General features: G+C 44.7%; 1 pseudogene; it reads left to right on the plus strand.

The window, feature by feature from the left end:
- The first annotated feature begins 6,092 nt into the window (after nucleotides 1-6,092).
- LOC102271895 (transcription elongation factor A N-terminal and central domain-containing protein-like) lies at nucleotides 6,093-16,331 on the plus strand (annotated as a pseudogene).
- The last annotated feature ends 546 nt before the right edge of the window (nucleotides 16,332-16,877 follow it).

A 16,877-nucleotide genomic window follows, 5' to 3' on the forward strand; every position in this document is an offset into this window, starting at 1 on the left:
GGGCACCTGATGGGCTGTTCAGAAGGTGGGATGAAAGCTGGGTTGCAAAACCTGTCCGAGTCCACCACATGAACGCCGTCACATAAAAGCTGGTATTGAGTACATGTAATTGTCCCAGCCAACATAGCAAGCTAAGTGATTTACTCTTGTCATGACAAGGAGTTGAACACCTTCATCGTCTTCAGCAGCTAGAAACCTAGGTGGTGTTTGGGTCAGGTTTGAAATGAATAATAACAGAAATACTATTGTATGTACCAAATGATGTAGCAACTACAGTGTGGTAGGTTGTTTGGGGGGAAAGTGAGGCTGAAATGGAAAAACTGCTTCTCTTGGGCACCATAAATCAGAATGGTACACTTCTGGGCAGATGCATCTCCTGCTGAAGACTCAGAAGACCTGGGATGAGCATGGTTCTCCTTCATATTCTCGTTCCTGATGAATGGTCGCTTCTGGCAGCACGCCCTTGTTATGTGGGGAAAGGGGGTCTGTGGATGCTATGTACAGTGGTGAATCTGGGACAGTAAGCCTTCAGGCTGTGGGGTACAAGCACAAAAGACCAAGGAAGCAGCATACGTCAATGGATTTTAGTTCACTGCTTACATCTTGGGCTTCCCTGGTGGCTCAGATGGTAAGGAATCTGCCTGCAATACAGGAGACCTGGGTTCGATCCCTGGGTTGGGAAGATCCCCTGAAGGAGGGCATGGCAACCCACTCCAGTATTCCTGCCTGGAGAATCCCCATGGACAGAGGAGCCTGGTGGGCTATAGTCACAAAGAGTCAGATGCATGCTGCTCCTCTGATGAAATGCTCTTACAAAACGACATCCTTTTGAAAGAAAACCCTGAGAACCAAATGCAGTGGGGGCTCTCACAGAATAGTCCACATCACAGGTAGATGCGTTCCTCATGGTAACAAGTCACTGACAGAGTGACGTTCCAGGGGGTGGGCTTCGGATCGAACTTATTAACAGCAATGCGGGAGTCAGCTGAATAGACAGGCGGCGGTATTTGAGTTGGTCTCTTTTCATCCATCTCTTTTTGTACTTTTTCTCTATTTTTCTGATTACATGGATTGTGAAGCCCTCCCCTGCCAACAGTGACCAAGTAGTATCAATGTTGTTTCTCTGCCTCTTGAATGATATGTACCACCAAGTAATGGGAGCCTGGCTTGTGGATCCTTCATTGTCTCCTACTCTGTTGCCACAAATCTGTGGTAGAACTTCCCTTCCAGAGAAAGGGCAGAATGGACAGAAGGTGTGGGAGAGGAGAACAAGAGGTATGGAAATGACCTCCGGGTCACCCCTGGGGCAAGAGGATATTAAACGGGAATTTCCTGACTTTGATTTCACCTAGATCAGAGCTCAGTGTTTAAGTACCTGCTGGGCACTCTTCTAGAGAGACAGTCTACATGGGGCTATGTGGGGAGCCCAACACTACATCTGCCAACCGTGGTTTGTCACTCCCTTTTCAGCTGATGCACAAGAGAAGACAAAATTAGAAGATGGTTGTTAGAATTCTAGAAACTTCCTCCAGCCTTCCCGGCAAGTGGAGGGGAACTTGAGAGAACCATTCAAGACAGACTGACAGATGCTCCTGAACTGAATTGAAAGGGCACAAGGTGCTTGATTCCCTGGAAAAACCCTACAGGTGAGGAGCTAGCAGGGGCTGCTTAAGTCTACCTCTGATGGCAGAGGGAGCAGCCTCTGCTTCCAGGGCTTGTGGTAGGGTGGGGAGGGGGACAGAGCTGCTAGGACTTTCCCAAGGGCTAAGTGCATAGCAAGCAAGTAGCTGGGTTGTTCTGGAAGGACCTCATTTAAGAGGCCTGTCTGCAGGTGGCCTGACTCAACAGAAGGCTGGGTGCAACATGCCACTAAATGCAGGAGCTGGTGGTCAACCACTGTACCATCTGAACCAGAGAATGGGTGAGTAGGGGCCCCCCAGCAAGGGGGGTCTCCAAAAAATATCCCCAAAGTGAGCACACAAAAGAGGCAGCCTTTGAATATCAGCATCCAGAGTGCTCCCATGCCAGGTAACACCATCGTTAATTAGTTTCCTTTCACTGCCATAAAAAACTGGGTGGCTTCAAACAACGGAAATCTATTCTCTCAGTTCTGGAGCTACAAGTTCAACCTCAAAGTGTTGGCAGGACCATGCTCCTCCAAAAACCTCTGGGGAGAATCCTTCCTTGCTTCTTGTGGCTCTAGGAGTCTCTTGGCTTGTGGTTGCATCACCCTGATGCCCACCTTGATCTTCAATGGCTTCTCCTCTGCCTCTGTGTCTTCTCTTCTGTCTTTTCTAAAGATACTCATCACTGGGGTTAGGGTCCACCCAGGTCATCCGAGATGATCTTATCTCAGGATCTTTAACTTAATTATATCTATAAAGAGCCCCCCTCCTTTTTAAAAAAAATAAGGTGACATTCATAGGTTCCAGTGTTAGGAAATGAATATATCTTTCTGGGGGAGGTGCAGCACCATTCAATCCACAATACTAATCAGATAAAACTTTTTACCCCTCCTTCTTCCTGTCCTTATCCTGGAGAGACCAGAAAATTGTGCAGGAAGCCGAGAAAGGGTACAAGAAGGACAGTGAAGGAATAGATTCATGTGTCCTTTGCTGGTCCACAGAGTTACAGATCACACCTGAACTGAGGGAGCATTGGTGTTTGAATTGGTTAAGTAATCGAAGATCTGATTAGAATGGACTTTTTAACAACTTAAGATTGTTTCTTTATATTGAAAGTGACTAGAAAAATCTATGGGGAGGCAATGGGAAGGGGAATTGGATGGAGGTAGTCAAAACACACAAACCTCCAGTTACAAGTTAGCTGCTGCTGCTGCTGCTGCTGCTAAGTTGTTTCAGTCCTGTCCAACTCTCTGCGACCCCACAGACAGCAGCCCACCAGGCTCCCCCATCCCTGGGATTCTCCAGGCAAGAACACTGGAGTGGGCTGCCATTTCCTTTTCCAATTACAAGTTAGCAATAGGGCTATAATGTACAACTGTGATAAAGATTATTAACAATCACTGTATGTTGAATATGAAAGTTGTTCAGAGTAAATCCTGGGAGCTTTCATCACAAGGAAAACAATTTTTTTCTTTTATTTTTATATGAGATGATGGATGTTCACTAAACATACTGTGGTCATCATTTCATGATGTATATAAGTCAAATCATTATGCTGTACATTTTAAACTTACAGTGAAAGTGAAAGTTGCTCAGTCGTGTCCAACACTTTGTGACCACATGGACTATACAGTCCATGGAATTCTCCAGGCCAGAATACTGCAGTGGATTGCCTTTCCCTTCTCTAGGAGATCTTCCCAACCCAGGGATCGAACCCAGGTCTCCTGAATTGCAGGCAGATTCTTTACCAACTGAGCCTCACAGGAAGCCCAAACTTATACAGTGTTGCACGTCAATTATATATCAATAAAACTGGAAGGAAAAGAAAAGCTGTTGGATTTGCTCAAGCCTCAAGCTCCAGCCCTAGAGCAGCCAAGATGCAGGAAGACAGCCAACAGTGTCTTTCAAGGCAGTGGTGAGGAAAAATTTAAAGTTTCTTCTAACTTATACCCTACAGAGCCGGGGCTGTTCAATAAATTAGATTAATAGGTGTCTCACTTTGTTCTTGTGCTGGAAACAATTTCATGGCAATAGCCTTTTGAAACTAGTCTCTTAGATTACATCTAGGATAAATCTGCAGTGCTTCAAGTTTTTAAGATGGAGTTGCTTCTCCTGTGTTACTGATTACAGCGTTAGTCCTGGTCCTGTCTCCCCTCCTTCTGGCTAAGTGGCTAAGTCACTTCGGTCATGTCTGACTCTGTGTGACCCCATAGACGGCAGCCCACCAGGCTCCCCCGTCCCTGGGATTCTCCAGGCAAGAACACTGGAGTGGGTTTTCATTTCCTTCTCCAATGCATGAAAGTGAAAAGTGAAAGGGAAGTTGCTCAGTCGTGTCCAACTCTTCGCGACCCCATGGACTGCAGCCTACCAGGCTCCTCCGTCCATGGGATTTGCCAGGCAAGAGTACTGGAGTGGGGTGCCATCGCCTTCTCCGCTCCCCTCCTTCTAGGTAACGTTTATCACGTGGCTCAATCATACAGTCACGCTGCTTCCTTGAACCGTCCCCCAAGTTACCCTAGAGTAAAGGATCAGCAAAGAAGGCTGCCACTTTCTCTAGTCCTACCATCAGGGTGTCTTTACGGGATCCTGGCAGGGAAAGAATGTGTACAGGTGGGACACGCAGCATGCACAAGGCTCCTTAATGAATGTCTTCTGCTTTCATATCAACTGATGCATGCGAGGGGGGCAATAAGTACTTGTTGAATTAATTACCGCGTTAAGTACACTCATTTTCGTCCTAAGTGTTGTCAACATTTAGCCGAGCGCAGTCTTGATGGGAAACAGAAAGGGTAGTTCAACAAACTTGGATGCTCAAGAGCAACAGTGGGGCTGCTTGTTTATTTCTTTTTATTTTTTTCAATTCGTGGCTGGCTGCAGATTGCTGGCTCCAGACCAGGACCAGATTTTGGGAGCTGCGGGGGGTGGGGGGTGGGGCCAGCCTCTTGCCGGCAGATCGCCCTGCGCAGACGCCACTTTCCTATAACGCATGCGTTGAGTCCCGGGCCATGTTCTCCAGTCTGAGGGATGATTGGTTGAGCTTCCGTGGTCCCGCCCCGGCACCGGAAGCCCTCTCGGGCACCGAGGACACCGAGGACTAAGGGGTTTCGTCCGTGCTTCTCGGTGAGCGGTGTTCAGGTTTTGCCAATGTCTGTTTGGCTGCACACAGGCGACCCAGTTGTTCCCAGTGGAAGCCCACCCCGCTCGGGGAGGGTCTCAGTGTTGCCGGGCCCGGTGACCCGGACGTGCTTTCGCCTTTGCCGCTGTTCCAGCTGAGCGTGGGTAGATCCCTCAGGGCCGCCGCTCCCTGCGTGCTGGGTGCCAGGCTGTCACCCTTGGAAGTCTTGCAGCCGACTTTGCTTGTGGCTCCACCCCACCCACTGGAACCCGAACCCAGGCCAGAGTGGGCTCTTGTGCCAGTCCCTTCCCCTCGTCCCTTCCGCTGGCTATTTGCTATTGGTCGTCATAAAGCAGAAGGGCGCTAGCGCAGTATTGTGCCACTTCAGAAACTGACGCTCCTGACAGCATAATTTCTCGCCATAGAGGAATAGGCTGCCTGTATAGCCAGAGAGGTGTATCTGGGTTGTGACTAGAAATTTAATTTTTCTCTTTAGATCTTAGGTCTAAACCCGTCTAGGTTATTGCTGATTTGTTACCAGCTTTTGGGCTTCCCTGGTGGCTCAGAGGTTAAAGTGTTTGCCTAGAATGTGGGAGACCTAGGTTTAATCCCTGGGTCTGGAAGATCCCATGGAGATGGAAATGGCAACCCACTCCAGTAGTCTTGCCTGGAGAATCCCATGGAGGGAAAATCCCAAGGAGGGAGGAGCCTGGTAGGCTACAGTCCATGGGGTCGCAAAGAGTCGGACAGGACTGAGCGACTTCACCTCACTTTATTACTAATTTCAAAAACCTGTTTATATTTTTTTCTGTGGCCACTAGAGAGTTTTAAATTCTTTGTCTGGCTTGCTGTTATACTGCTGTTGGACACCACTGCCTGCAACCAAATCCAGCCTTTCTGCCTTTGAAAAAGATTTATTGTAGCAAAGCCATATCCGTTCATTTATATATTGTCTGTGGCTGGTGTGTCTGACTCTTTGGGACCCCATGGACTGTAGCCCACCAGGCTCTTCTGTCCATGTAATTCTCTAGGCAAGAATACTGGAGTGGGTTGCCATTTCCATGTCCAGGGCATCTTCCCAACCAGGGATTATCATCCTGATTGCAGGCAGATTCTTTTACGATCTGATATTTATTGTCTGTGGCTGCTGTTCTCAAGAACAGTGCAGAGTAGCAGATTCTTTATGGTCTGACCCCATAGACGGCAGCCCCACCCCCATCCCTGGGACAGGCAAGAACACTGGAGTTTATTGTTTGTGGCTGCTGTTCTCAGCTGTCAACTCAAGAACATGGACTGTAGCCCACTGTCTTCCGTCCATGGGTCAGTCCAGTACTGGAGTGGGGTGATTGCAGCTGGATGGACTACAGAGCCTAAAGTATTTACCATCTGGCCTTTTATAAAAAAGTTTGCTGAACCTCTGCTCTAAAACAAGGTCAGGTATGGTAGATACATGTAAACCTCTTCATTGTATATATAATGAATATATATTATTCCTCTTCATTGCTGTATAATCCTCAGTTGGGCTTAGTGTGTGACATAGTTCCAAGAACTTTGTAAGGACTATCCCTTTGAATTCTCATATTAATCCTATGATGTTGCATTCTCCCTCCACCCCTCAACATACTCATCATACTTCTGGGAACTGTACCTTCTAATCCTTCCTTATCCCCAAATGACTTGACTCCTGGGGTCCTGATTAGCCCACAGGAGGCACTGTGCTGCTTTTGTTTTTTAACTAGGATATTTTAAAATGATTTTCTAAACTAAAATTGAGATAAGTTTGGTTTCCCATGGAAGAAACTGAGGGGCTTAGGCGCAGTGGGTACAAGCAAGCCAGTCTGTGGTTCAAAGGATGATGCTCACAAGCAGAGAGGGGAGAATTTGTTGAGTAATAGTGAGCCCTGGCCAGGTGTTTGCCAGATGTGTATCAGTGAATAAAACAGACATCATTCTTCTGTGGTCTTGTAGGAAAATGCAGACAAGAAAAAAATTATTTAGTGTGATTCAGTTCAGTTCAGTTCAGTCACTCAGTTGTGTCTGACTCTTTGCGACCCCATGGACTGCAGCACACCAGGTTTCCTTGTCCATCACTAACTCCCAGAGCTTGATCAAACTCATGTCCATTGAATCAATGATGCCTCCTTTGTCTTCCCCTTCTCCTGCCTTCAGTCTCTCCCAGCATCAGGGTCTTTTCCAATGAGTCAGTTCTTTGAATCAGGTGGCCAAAGTTGGAGCTTCAGCTTCAGCATCAGTCCTTCCAATGAATATTCAGGATTGATTTCCTTTATTATGGATTGGTTTTGTCTCCTTGCAGTCAAAGGGACTCTCAAGAATCTTCTCCAGTGCCCCAGTTCAGAAGCATCATTTCTTCGGTGCTCAGCTTTCTTTATGGTCCAACTCTCACATCCCTACATGACTACTGGAAAAACCATAGCTTTGACGAGATGGACCTTTGTTTGCAAAGTAATGTCTGTGCTTTTTAATATGCTATCTAGGTTTGTCATAGCTTTTCTTCCAAGGAGCAAGCATCTTTTAATTTCATGACTGCAGTCACCATCTGCAGTGATTTTAGAGCCCAGGACAATAAAATCCCTTACTCTTTCCATTGATTCCCCATCTATTTGCCATGAAGTGATGGGACCAGATGCCGTGATCTTCGTTTTTTGAATGTTGAGTTTTAAGCCAGCTTTTTCACTCTCCTCTTTAGTGTGATATGCACCATGGGGGAAAAAATGTACAAATATTTGATGTTCTTAACAGGTTTCCTCCTCTGTAAGATGGCGGTAGCCCTGTACCTGTGAAGATGGAGATGAGCGTCTATAGCACACAGACTTACTCCATGTGCAGTGCTTTCTGCTGTTAGGAGGTAAGTGCAGGAATGAATGCAGGGGACTGGGTACACAGTGACACTGAAAACATTGCAGTCGCTGGTTGGAATTTGTAGAAAAGGTTTTCAGGCGAGTTGTGCATAGCACGTTTTTTGTTTTAAACATTTCACAATTTAATGAGGCTCCCTCCAGCAGAATGTGAAGTCAGAGAGGTGGTGTGCATTCAGCCCAGGAGCATATCGGGAACTGCCTTTGGGTGGAGGCCCACGAGCTGGATCAGTCCTGCTGCAGGAGAGGAGTTGTGCCTGTGTGCTCAGGGCCGTGGTGATGGCTCTGGTTTAGATCACAGTCACCTGGAGAGCTTCAATGTGCCCAGGCCTGCCTGCAGAGATTCCAATTCATTCTGTCTGGGGTGAGGTCCTGGCATTGTTTTTGTTTTGGCTGTGTAAGTTCTCCAGATGACACGGATTGGCAGGCAGGAGTGAGAACCACACACAGGCTCAGAGAGCTAGTGGAGCAAAGGCATTGAGCTGGGGGATGCAAGTGCCTGCCAGTGATTCAGTCAGATCACAAAGGAGGCTGGAAAGGGGCTTTTCACTACTGGCCAGGGACCTTGGGCTCCATCCTGAGAGCAGAGGGGAACCTCTGAAGGGCCTTAAGCAAGAAAAGGAGGGAGCCTTTTGCTGAAATCTCTAAGAGAAGATGATCCCTCTAACAAAATGTCTTATGAGAGTGAAAGCAATAAGAACTGGAGCCGGCCAGATAGCAGGAAGTAGAGGTTTGGTTTGTGTATCCCTCCTACGTGTGCCCCTTAGCAGCGGTGTCTGTCCTTGTATTTGCCAGTTTCTTGTCTGTGTTCTGCTGGGCTGTCAGCTCCTTTATGGCAGAGAGTATCCCATTAGGTCCAGCATCTATCGTGTATGAGATACATAACAGATATTTATTCAGTGAACTGTGTAGAACTCTAAACTGGACACACAGCCTACTTCATCTTTTTATGGAAGTTCTCAAAATTTTATATCCCAGTTGCTTACATACTACAGCCTCCTAAGGCAATAAATTGCTTTCTATCAACATGACTGTCCTACCGGGAGAATAGAAAGTTTGACATCATTGAAATGTTGCAGAAAATATGGAAGAGAGACACACAGTTCTTGAGGTACTAGCCTACTGTATTCCCTGTTTGCCTGGCAAAGTAATAAAGCCTGGCTTTACAAAAATACATATGGCAGTTTCTCAAAAAATTAAAAATAGGATGCCTATATGATCCAGCAACCCCACTTTTGGGTATACACCTGACAGAATTGAAAGCAGAAAGATATTTATGCATTCATGTTCATGGCAGCATTCTTGACAAGAGCCCAAAGGTGGAAGCAATTCAAGTGTCCGTCGGCAGATGGATGTATAACACAATGTGGTCTACCCACCCAGTGGAATATTATCTAGCCTTGAAAGGAGGGAAATTCTGACAGACACTCCAATGTGGATGAACCTTGAGAGCATTATGCTGTGTGAAATAAGCCCGACACAAAAAAAGCAGATACTGTATGATTCCACTTATATGAGGTATCTAAAGTAGTCGAACTCAGACAGTAGAATGATGGTTACTAGGGAGTGCAGGGTAGAAAGAAGTGGAGAGCTGTTGAACAGGTGCAGTTTGTTTTGCAAGACAACTAGCATTCCAAAAGCTGGTTGCACAACAGTGTCAATGTACTTAATGAACCATCCATGTCAAAATGGTTAAGATCATAAATTATATGTGAATTTTTACCACAATTAAAAATTTTTAAATGTAGAGGAACAGTAAATAAAAGGGTTATGAAATGAAGAGCAGAGTGCTTATATATATGAAACCTTTAACTTCAGTAGATTTCCATGAGTAAAGAAAAAGTTTCAACAAACAATGCTTCCATCTCCCTGAAGCCCTGAAGCTACAATTAACTTCGCCTTCAGAATCTCCTTAAAGCTCTGACCTTTCATTGAGAAATTCCACCTGAGTTAAAGATTGCCTAACCTCCTTGGGGGAACTCTAGACCAGTGTCTTATTAACCCCCTTGCTGACATCCAGCCCAGTTCAATCCTGCTTTCTCAGGTAACGATATGTACAGAATGAGTGTAGAACGTGAGGAGACTGAGTCCTTGCTAGGAAACGTTCCCACACATGGGGGAGGGTTCAAGTGCCCTGAGCTCCTTGTGACCGGACCGTCGTGACTCCCTTGCTTGACTTCCTCCAGGTCCCGAGATCTCAAGCGGACAGTGCTGAGAGCAGAAGTCAGCAAGTGAGGGTGTGTATTTTTAATTTTTCTGTGCTGTCTTGCCTGCTCTTTGTTGACTGGGCCTTTGATTATTAGGAAGACCCTTTCTACTGTTGCAGTGGATTTCAATGAAATAATGACATTTACAGCAATATGGATGAACCTAGAGATTATCATACTAAGTGAATAAGTCAGAAAGAGAAATGCAAATACTATATGATATCACTTATCTATGGAATCTAAAATATGACACAAATGAACCTATCTATGAAACAGAAACAGACTCACAGACATAGAGAACAGACTGGGGTTGCCAGGAGGACAGGGTGAGGGCGGGAAGGATTGGGAGTTTGGGATTAGCAGATGCAAACTGCTGTATACAAATGGATAAACAACAAGGTCTTACTGTAGAGCGCAGGGAACTATATTCAACATCCTGTGATAAGCCATCATGGAAAAGAATATGAAAAAGAGTATTCATGTATAACTGAATCACTTTGTTATACAGCAGAAATTAACACAACATTGTAAATCAACTACAATAAAATTTTAAAAGGAGCAATATATAAGTAAATGGGTAGGATTGTGTTCCAATAAAACTTTATGTACAAAAAAATTAATCAATACATAGATCTTCATTCTGATCATTCAGAAAAAGAAATGGAAAAACAAGGATCTTGAAGTACCAGTTCTCGATAATTAGACAATACCACTTACAATCCAGAATCAGTGGCCCATTGACTTCTTGTTATCTGACTTTAAAAAAGAATAATAAATAAAAAAGACCACCAGGTGGTAAAAATACAAGACCCAGAACCTTGATCATGTGCACTATGCAATGGGGAAAACCAGTAGGAACCTCAGAGTTGTGGCTGTGGGTGATCACCTGTTCCTATTTGGGGATCAGGTTTGAGGGGAGATGGAACTGTTTGCAATGCAGCAGTGGGCTTCTGAGGAAGGTGAGAGCCGATATGAATGCAGTCACAGGTGAGGTGAGGCGCTTCCCTTCTGGTGTCCTGATTCCAAGGGGCAGTAGGACTGGGATGATCCATGAACCATGGCATTTTTCAGTAAACAGATCTCTGGAACATATAGGGTTTATCATGAAATTGTAATAGACCCATAACTTTTCTGGTTAGGAAAACAGTGCATGTGTATACATCAATAGAAAATATAAAAAAAGAGTAAAAGAACAAACAAAAATCACTTAAGAGCTTGCCATTCAGAAAGTAACACTGTCAGGAAATTTTTAAATCTATTTTCAGTCTTTTCTCTTCTCATGTGATTTTTAAATAAAATTTGGATCAGACTTTAGATCCCACAAGCTGTGCAGCATGACCAGAAAAAAATAGTAAAGATAAAAATAAACGGACTTTAGATGTTGTTTTTTTTTTAATTTTTAGCTTTTTTTTTTTTTTTTTTGGTCACACTGCACAGCTTATGGGATCTTGGTCCCATGAACAGGGATTGAACCCAGGCCCTCAGCAGTGAGACTACTGAGTCACTGGACTGCCAAGGCATTCCCTCGATGTTGTTTTTAAATAATAGCTTTGTTCAGATACACTTTTTATACCATAAGTTCACCTAGTTTAAGTGTACAGTTAATGGGTTTTTTAAAATCATATTCACAGCTGTGCAATGGTTACCACAGTCAATTTGAGAGAAGAATTTGTATCTCCCCCAAGAAAAGCTGTGTACCCATTAATAGCCACCACCTCTTCATTTCACCTCACTGGTTCCCCAATTCTCTCCATCCCAGCCCTCGTCCACCATGAATTTACATTCTGTCTCTAGATTTGTGTATTCTGGACATCCCATGTAAATGAAATCATACAATATGTGGTCTTCTGTGTCTTCAATTTAGCATAAAGCTTTGAAGGCTCATCCATGTTGTCTGTATCAGAATTTCATTTTATTGACAACATCCCATTGTATGGATATATTAGGGTTTGTTTCTCGATTCCTCAGTTGATAGACATTTGGATTGTTTCCACTTTTTGTCTGTTATGAGCCATGCTGCTATGAATGTTCATGTGCAAGCCTAAACATTTGGAACCTCATCATTTCTTCTAAGTTTGCAGAAAATTCTTACTAAAACAGCCTCCATATCTCTCATTTCCTTAAAGTAAATTTTTAGAAATAGAATTGCTGACTAAAAGGACCTTAAACTTTACAGCACTTGTCAGATGGTATCTAGGAAGACTGCATTAACTATCTCTGTAATCACTTCAGTGTTGTGAACCTGTGTGTCTTTGGTGATTGTTATTTAATATCATGTGCTATAAAACAAGAGTCCATGCAGTCTGGAAAAGATGATATCCCTGCCATCAAAATGCTTATGTTCACATTTAGACCAAACAGGCAGATACAGATCCAGGGGTATTTTGTAGGCAAGGTTGTGTGCATTAGGTGGAGAGACAAAGAGACGGGTTAGATAAAATGAACTTTTGCCTCCTCGGGATGAGGTTCACACAGACATAACCAGCTTTTTACATCTACAAGTGGTGGTGGGGTGGGGCGGGGGGCGGAGAAAGGAAATGGAATGAAACTCTGGCCTAGGGACCCATTAGTCCAAAGTCCTAAACCCTCTGGATTGCAGAGTCAGAACCTTGACCCCAATGTTCAGAAGACTTAGACGTCAGCACCGTGTGGCCTGGTGACTGTTGGGGCCCATCTGACCTGCGTTCAGCTGCCTCCCAGCCTGTGGTGTTTCATCATTTCTGTAGATTCCTTGGGACTTCTCAACAGCATCTTATTTTGGCTCTGTTTTTCATGCTTTTATATTCAGAAAAGTCCTACTTCAAGACTATAAAATCAGGGAATTCCCTGGCAGTCCAGCAGTTAGAACTCCATGCTTCCACTCCAGGTTCAGCCCCTGATTGGAAAACTAAGATCCCACAAGCCACAGTCAGTCAGTTCAGTTGCTCAGTTGTGTCCGACTCTTTGAGACCCCATGGACTGCAGCATGCCAGCTCTCCCTGTCCATGACCATCTCCTGGAGTTTACTCAAACTCATGTCCATTGAGTCAGTGATGCCATCCAACCATCTCATCCTCTGCTGTCCCCTTCTCCTCTCGCCTTCAGTCTTTCCTAGCATCAGAGTCTTTTCCAGTGAGTCGATTCTTCTCATCAGGTGACCAAAGTATTGGAGTTTCAGCTTCAGCATCAGTCCTTCCAATGAATATTCAGGACTGATTTCCTTTAGGATGGACTGGTTTGATCTCCTTGCAGTTCAAAGGACTCCCAAGAGTCTTCTCCAACACCACAGTTCAAAAGCATCAATTCTTTGGTGCTTTCTTTATAGTCCAGTTCTCCATCCATACATGACTACTGGAAAACCATAGCCTTGACTAGACGGATATTTGTTGGCAAAGTAATGTCTCGGCTTTTCTTTTTTGTTTTAATATCCTTATCTCTTAGTCTTTATTAAAGGAAAACAGAGATGAATGGAAAATGCCATCCTAACAGCATGAAGATCAAATTAAGGAGTGAGATTGCAGGGAAAAAAATATTTTGTACTGACCTGTCACAAACACTTACTCAGATACAAGAAAGCACACCCCACACTTTTTTTTTTTAACCCTGAAATGATTTTGGCTTTTAGATTTCTAAATTCTCTATTGTCAGAGTTTACCTTTTTTTTCGAACACCCACAGCACTGATGTTAATCAAGGTTACAAAGTCACTGATACTAAAATCTTACCACCAAATAGAAGCGGCTACTTCTTAGTGTGGAAATTAAAATACCTTATATCTTTTGTCTTTTAAAAACAGTATAAAATAATCTAGTTTCCTTCTGTTGATAGCCATGGAAAGTAATCAATACTTCAGTGACTGCTGCTGCTGCTAAGTCGCTTCAGTCATGTCTGACTCTGTGCGACCCCAGAGATGGCAGCCCACCAGGCTCCGCTGTCCCTGGGATTCTCCAGGCAAGAACACTGGAGTGGGTTGCCATTTCCTTCTCCAATGCATGAAAGTGGAAAGTGAAAGTGAAGTCACTCAGTCGTGTCTGACTCCTAGCGACCCCATGGACTGCAGCCTACCAGGCTCCTCCATCCATGGGATTTTCCAGGCAAGAGTACTGGAGTGGGGTGCCATTGCCTTCTCCATGTCTCTGCTTTTCAATATGCCATCTAGATTGGTCATAACTTTTCTTCCAAGGAGCAAGTGTCTTTTAATCTCATGGCTGCAGTCACCATCTGCAGTGATTTTGGAACCCAAAAAAATAAAAGTTTGCCACTGTTTCTACTGTTTGCCCATCTATTTGCCATGAAGTGATGGGACCGGATGCCATGATCTTAGTTTTCTGAACGTTGAGTTTTAAGCCAACTTTTTCACTCTCCTCTTTCATTTTCATCAAGAGGGTCTTTAGTTCTTCTTTGCTTTCTGCCATAAGGGTGGTATCATCTGCATATTTGAGGTTAATGTTATTTCTCTCAGCAATCTTGATTCTAGCTTGTGCTTCCTCCAGCCCAGTATTTCTCATGATGTACTCTTTATATAAGTTAAATAAGCAGGGTGACAATATACAGCCTTGACGTACTCCTTTCCTGATTTGGAACCAGTCTGTTGTTCCATGTCCAGTTCTATGTGTTGCTTCTTGACCTGCATACAGATTTCTCAGGAGGCAGATTGGTGGTCTGGTATTACCATCTTTTTAAAAGTTTAGGTTCAGCCCCTGGTTGAAGAACTAAGATCCCACAAGCCACAGTACAGCCAATAAAAGCTATATATTAAAAAAATAAAACTATAAAATCAGCAAGGACTTCAGTTTAAATAGCTGAACACGGGGGAAAATAGTCTGGCCTCCTCAGCCTTTCCCCATGGACGCTGACATTGGCATGTTTTCATTCCCAACATAACCACCAAATTCCACACACAGGAGTTGACTAGTCTTGATCTGGAAAGGGCATTCATTTGTAAAAGTAGAGATGGGAAAGTTACAGCAGCTCTTTCAGCAAGCCTCCTTTAAGTGATTGTTACTGCAGAGGCTGTTTATAGGGCCACTATTTTTGTTGTTGTTGTTGTTGTTTTTAACTATGGAGACTCAGACTTTTGAGACTGAACCATACTGCATTGCAGATTGCATTTTCTAACATGTCACACCCACTTTTATTACCTAACTCTCTCTCTGCCTGGCTCAGATGGTAGAATAAAAAAAAAAAAAAAAGAATCTGCCTGCAATGCAGAAGACCTGAGTTCTATCCCTGGCTTGGGAAGATCCCCTGGAGAAGGGAAAGGCTACCCCCTCCAGTATTCTGGCCTGGAGAATTCCATGGACCATATAGTCTCTGGGGTCACAAAGAGTCAGACAAGACTGAGCGACTTTCTTCTTCTTTTTATCTGCCTAGGTAACTGGCAGAGAGCACGATGCATGTATGATGGAGCTGTGCCTGGCAAACACAAGCTTGAGAACATGGAAAGCCCTTTTTTCTTGGCAGCTCTAACGATGTCTGACAAGAACCAGATAGCGGCCAGAGAGTCCCTTATCGAGCAGCTGATGTCTTAAAGGAATTTTGAGGATCTCGGCCATCACCTCACTGTGCTGGAAACTCTGCATGTGACTCCAGAGCACCTTCAGGAGACGAGGGTGGTAAGGGCGGTGTACAGAGTCCTCAAAAACTGTCCCACGGGGGCTTTGAAGCAGAAAGCCAAGCGTCTGCTGTCAGAATGGAGAGCGCTGTATAAGGATACTCTCTGCAAGCCGGAGGGCAGCCCTAAACGATTTCCTCTGGGTGGAAGTCAAGAAGAAAATCAAGGTCTTCCTCCAAATCAGGAGGAGGAGGTACGGGGTGGCTCCAGGTATAATTTTCTGTTCACAACCCCAGATGTGGCAGGAGCTGTTGAAATGATCATGCCAGAAGATAGCTGCAGCGGAGTGGAGCCTAAGGCAGTGCCTTTCAGTGCCTGGGACCCTCAATCCACTGACCTGGCAGTGAGTGGGCAGCTGGACCCCATAGTGCCTGTGAGAGCCAGATGCACAGAGCTGCTGTACAAAGCTCTAACTGTTTCCTCCCCAGGCCAGTCTAGAGCCCACGTGTGGCCCAACTTGGCACAAGAAATCTAAGCACACGTTTTTGCCCTTCATCCCAAGAACCTCCAAAAATACAAAACATGCATCCGCAGCAAAATGGCCAATCTAAAGAACCCTTGCAATTCTCACTTGCAGCAGAACTTGCTCTCTGGGACCATGTCTCCGAGAGAATTTGCCAAAATGACCGCCATGGAGATCGCCAGCCAGGAACTGAAGCAGTTGAGAGCCTCCTACATGAAATCTGCCTTACGGGAACATTACCTGCCCCAAGTGGTGGAGGGCACGCCGACGAGGAAAATAAAATACGAGGGCTGTGAGAAATTCAACTGCCAGGTCACTGTCGTCCCCAGAGGGACACTCTTCCTTCCAAGTTGGGTGAGGAATCCAGGCCCAGATGAGGAAATGATGACCTATGTCATCTGCAATGATGGGAAGCAGTGGTATCATAGCAAGTGGGTGTGCTTGTGGTTATAAATAAATGTTCTTTTAACAGCAGATAACTGAAGTGATATCTTTTATCTGTACCACCTTTTTATGCTTGTCTTTTAAATCTTATACATACTATTCTTTTTCTTATTTGAGGTATAGTTAATTTATAATCTTTTACTAGTCTGAAGTGTATGGCAAAGTGATTCAGTTCAGTTCAGTCGCTCAGTGGTGTCTGACTCTTTGTGACCCCATGAACTGCAGCATGCCAGGCCTCCCTGTCCATCACCAACTCCTGGAGTTTACTCAAACTCATGTCCATTGAGTTGGTGATGCCATCCAACCATCTCATCCTCTGTCATCCCCTTCTCCTCCCACCTTCAGTCTTTTCCAGCATCAGGGTCTTTTCAAATGAGTCAGCTCTTTGCATCAGGTAGCCAAAGTATTGGAGTTTCAGCTTCAGCATCAGTCCTTCCAATGAACACTCAAGACTGATCTCCTTTAGGATGGACTGGTTGGATCTCCTTGAAGTCCAGGGAACTCTCAAGAGTCTTCTCCAACACCAGAGTTCAAAAGCATCACTTCTTTGGCAAT

This window comes from Bos mutus, unplaced genomic scaffold (genome assembly GCF_027580195.1).
Source record: "Bos mutus isolate GX-2022 unplaced genomic scaffold, NWIPB_WYAK_1.1 CTG601, whole genome shotgun sequence".
In the NCBI taxonomy this organism is placed as follows: Eukaryota; Metazoa; Chordata; class Mammalia; order Artiodactyla; family Bovidae; genus Bos; species Bos mutus.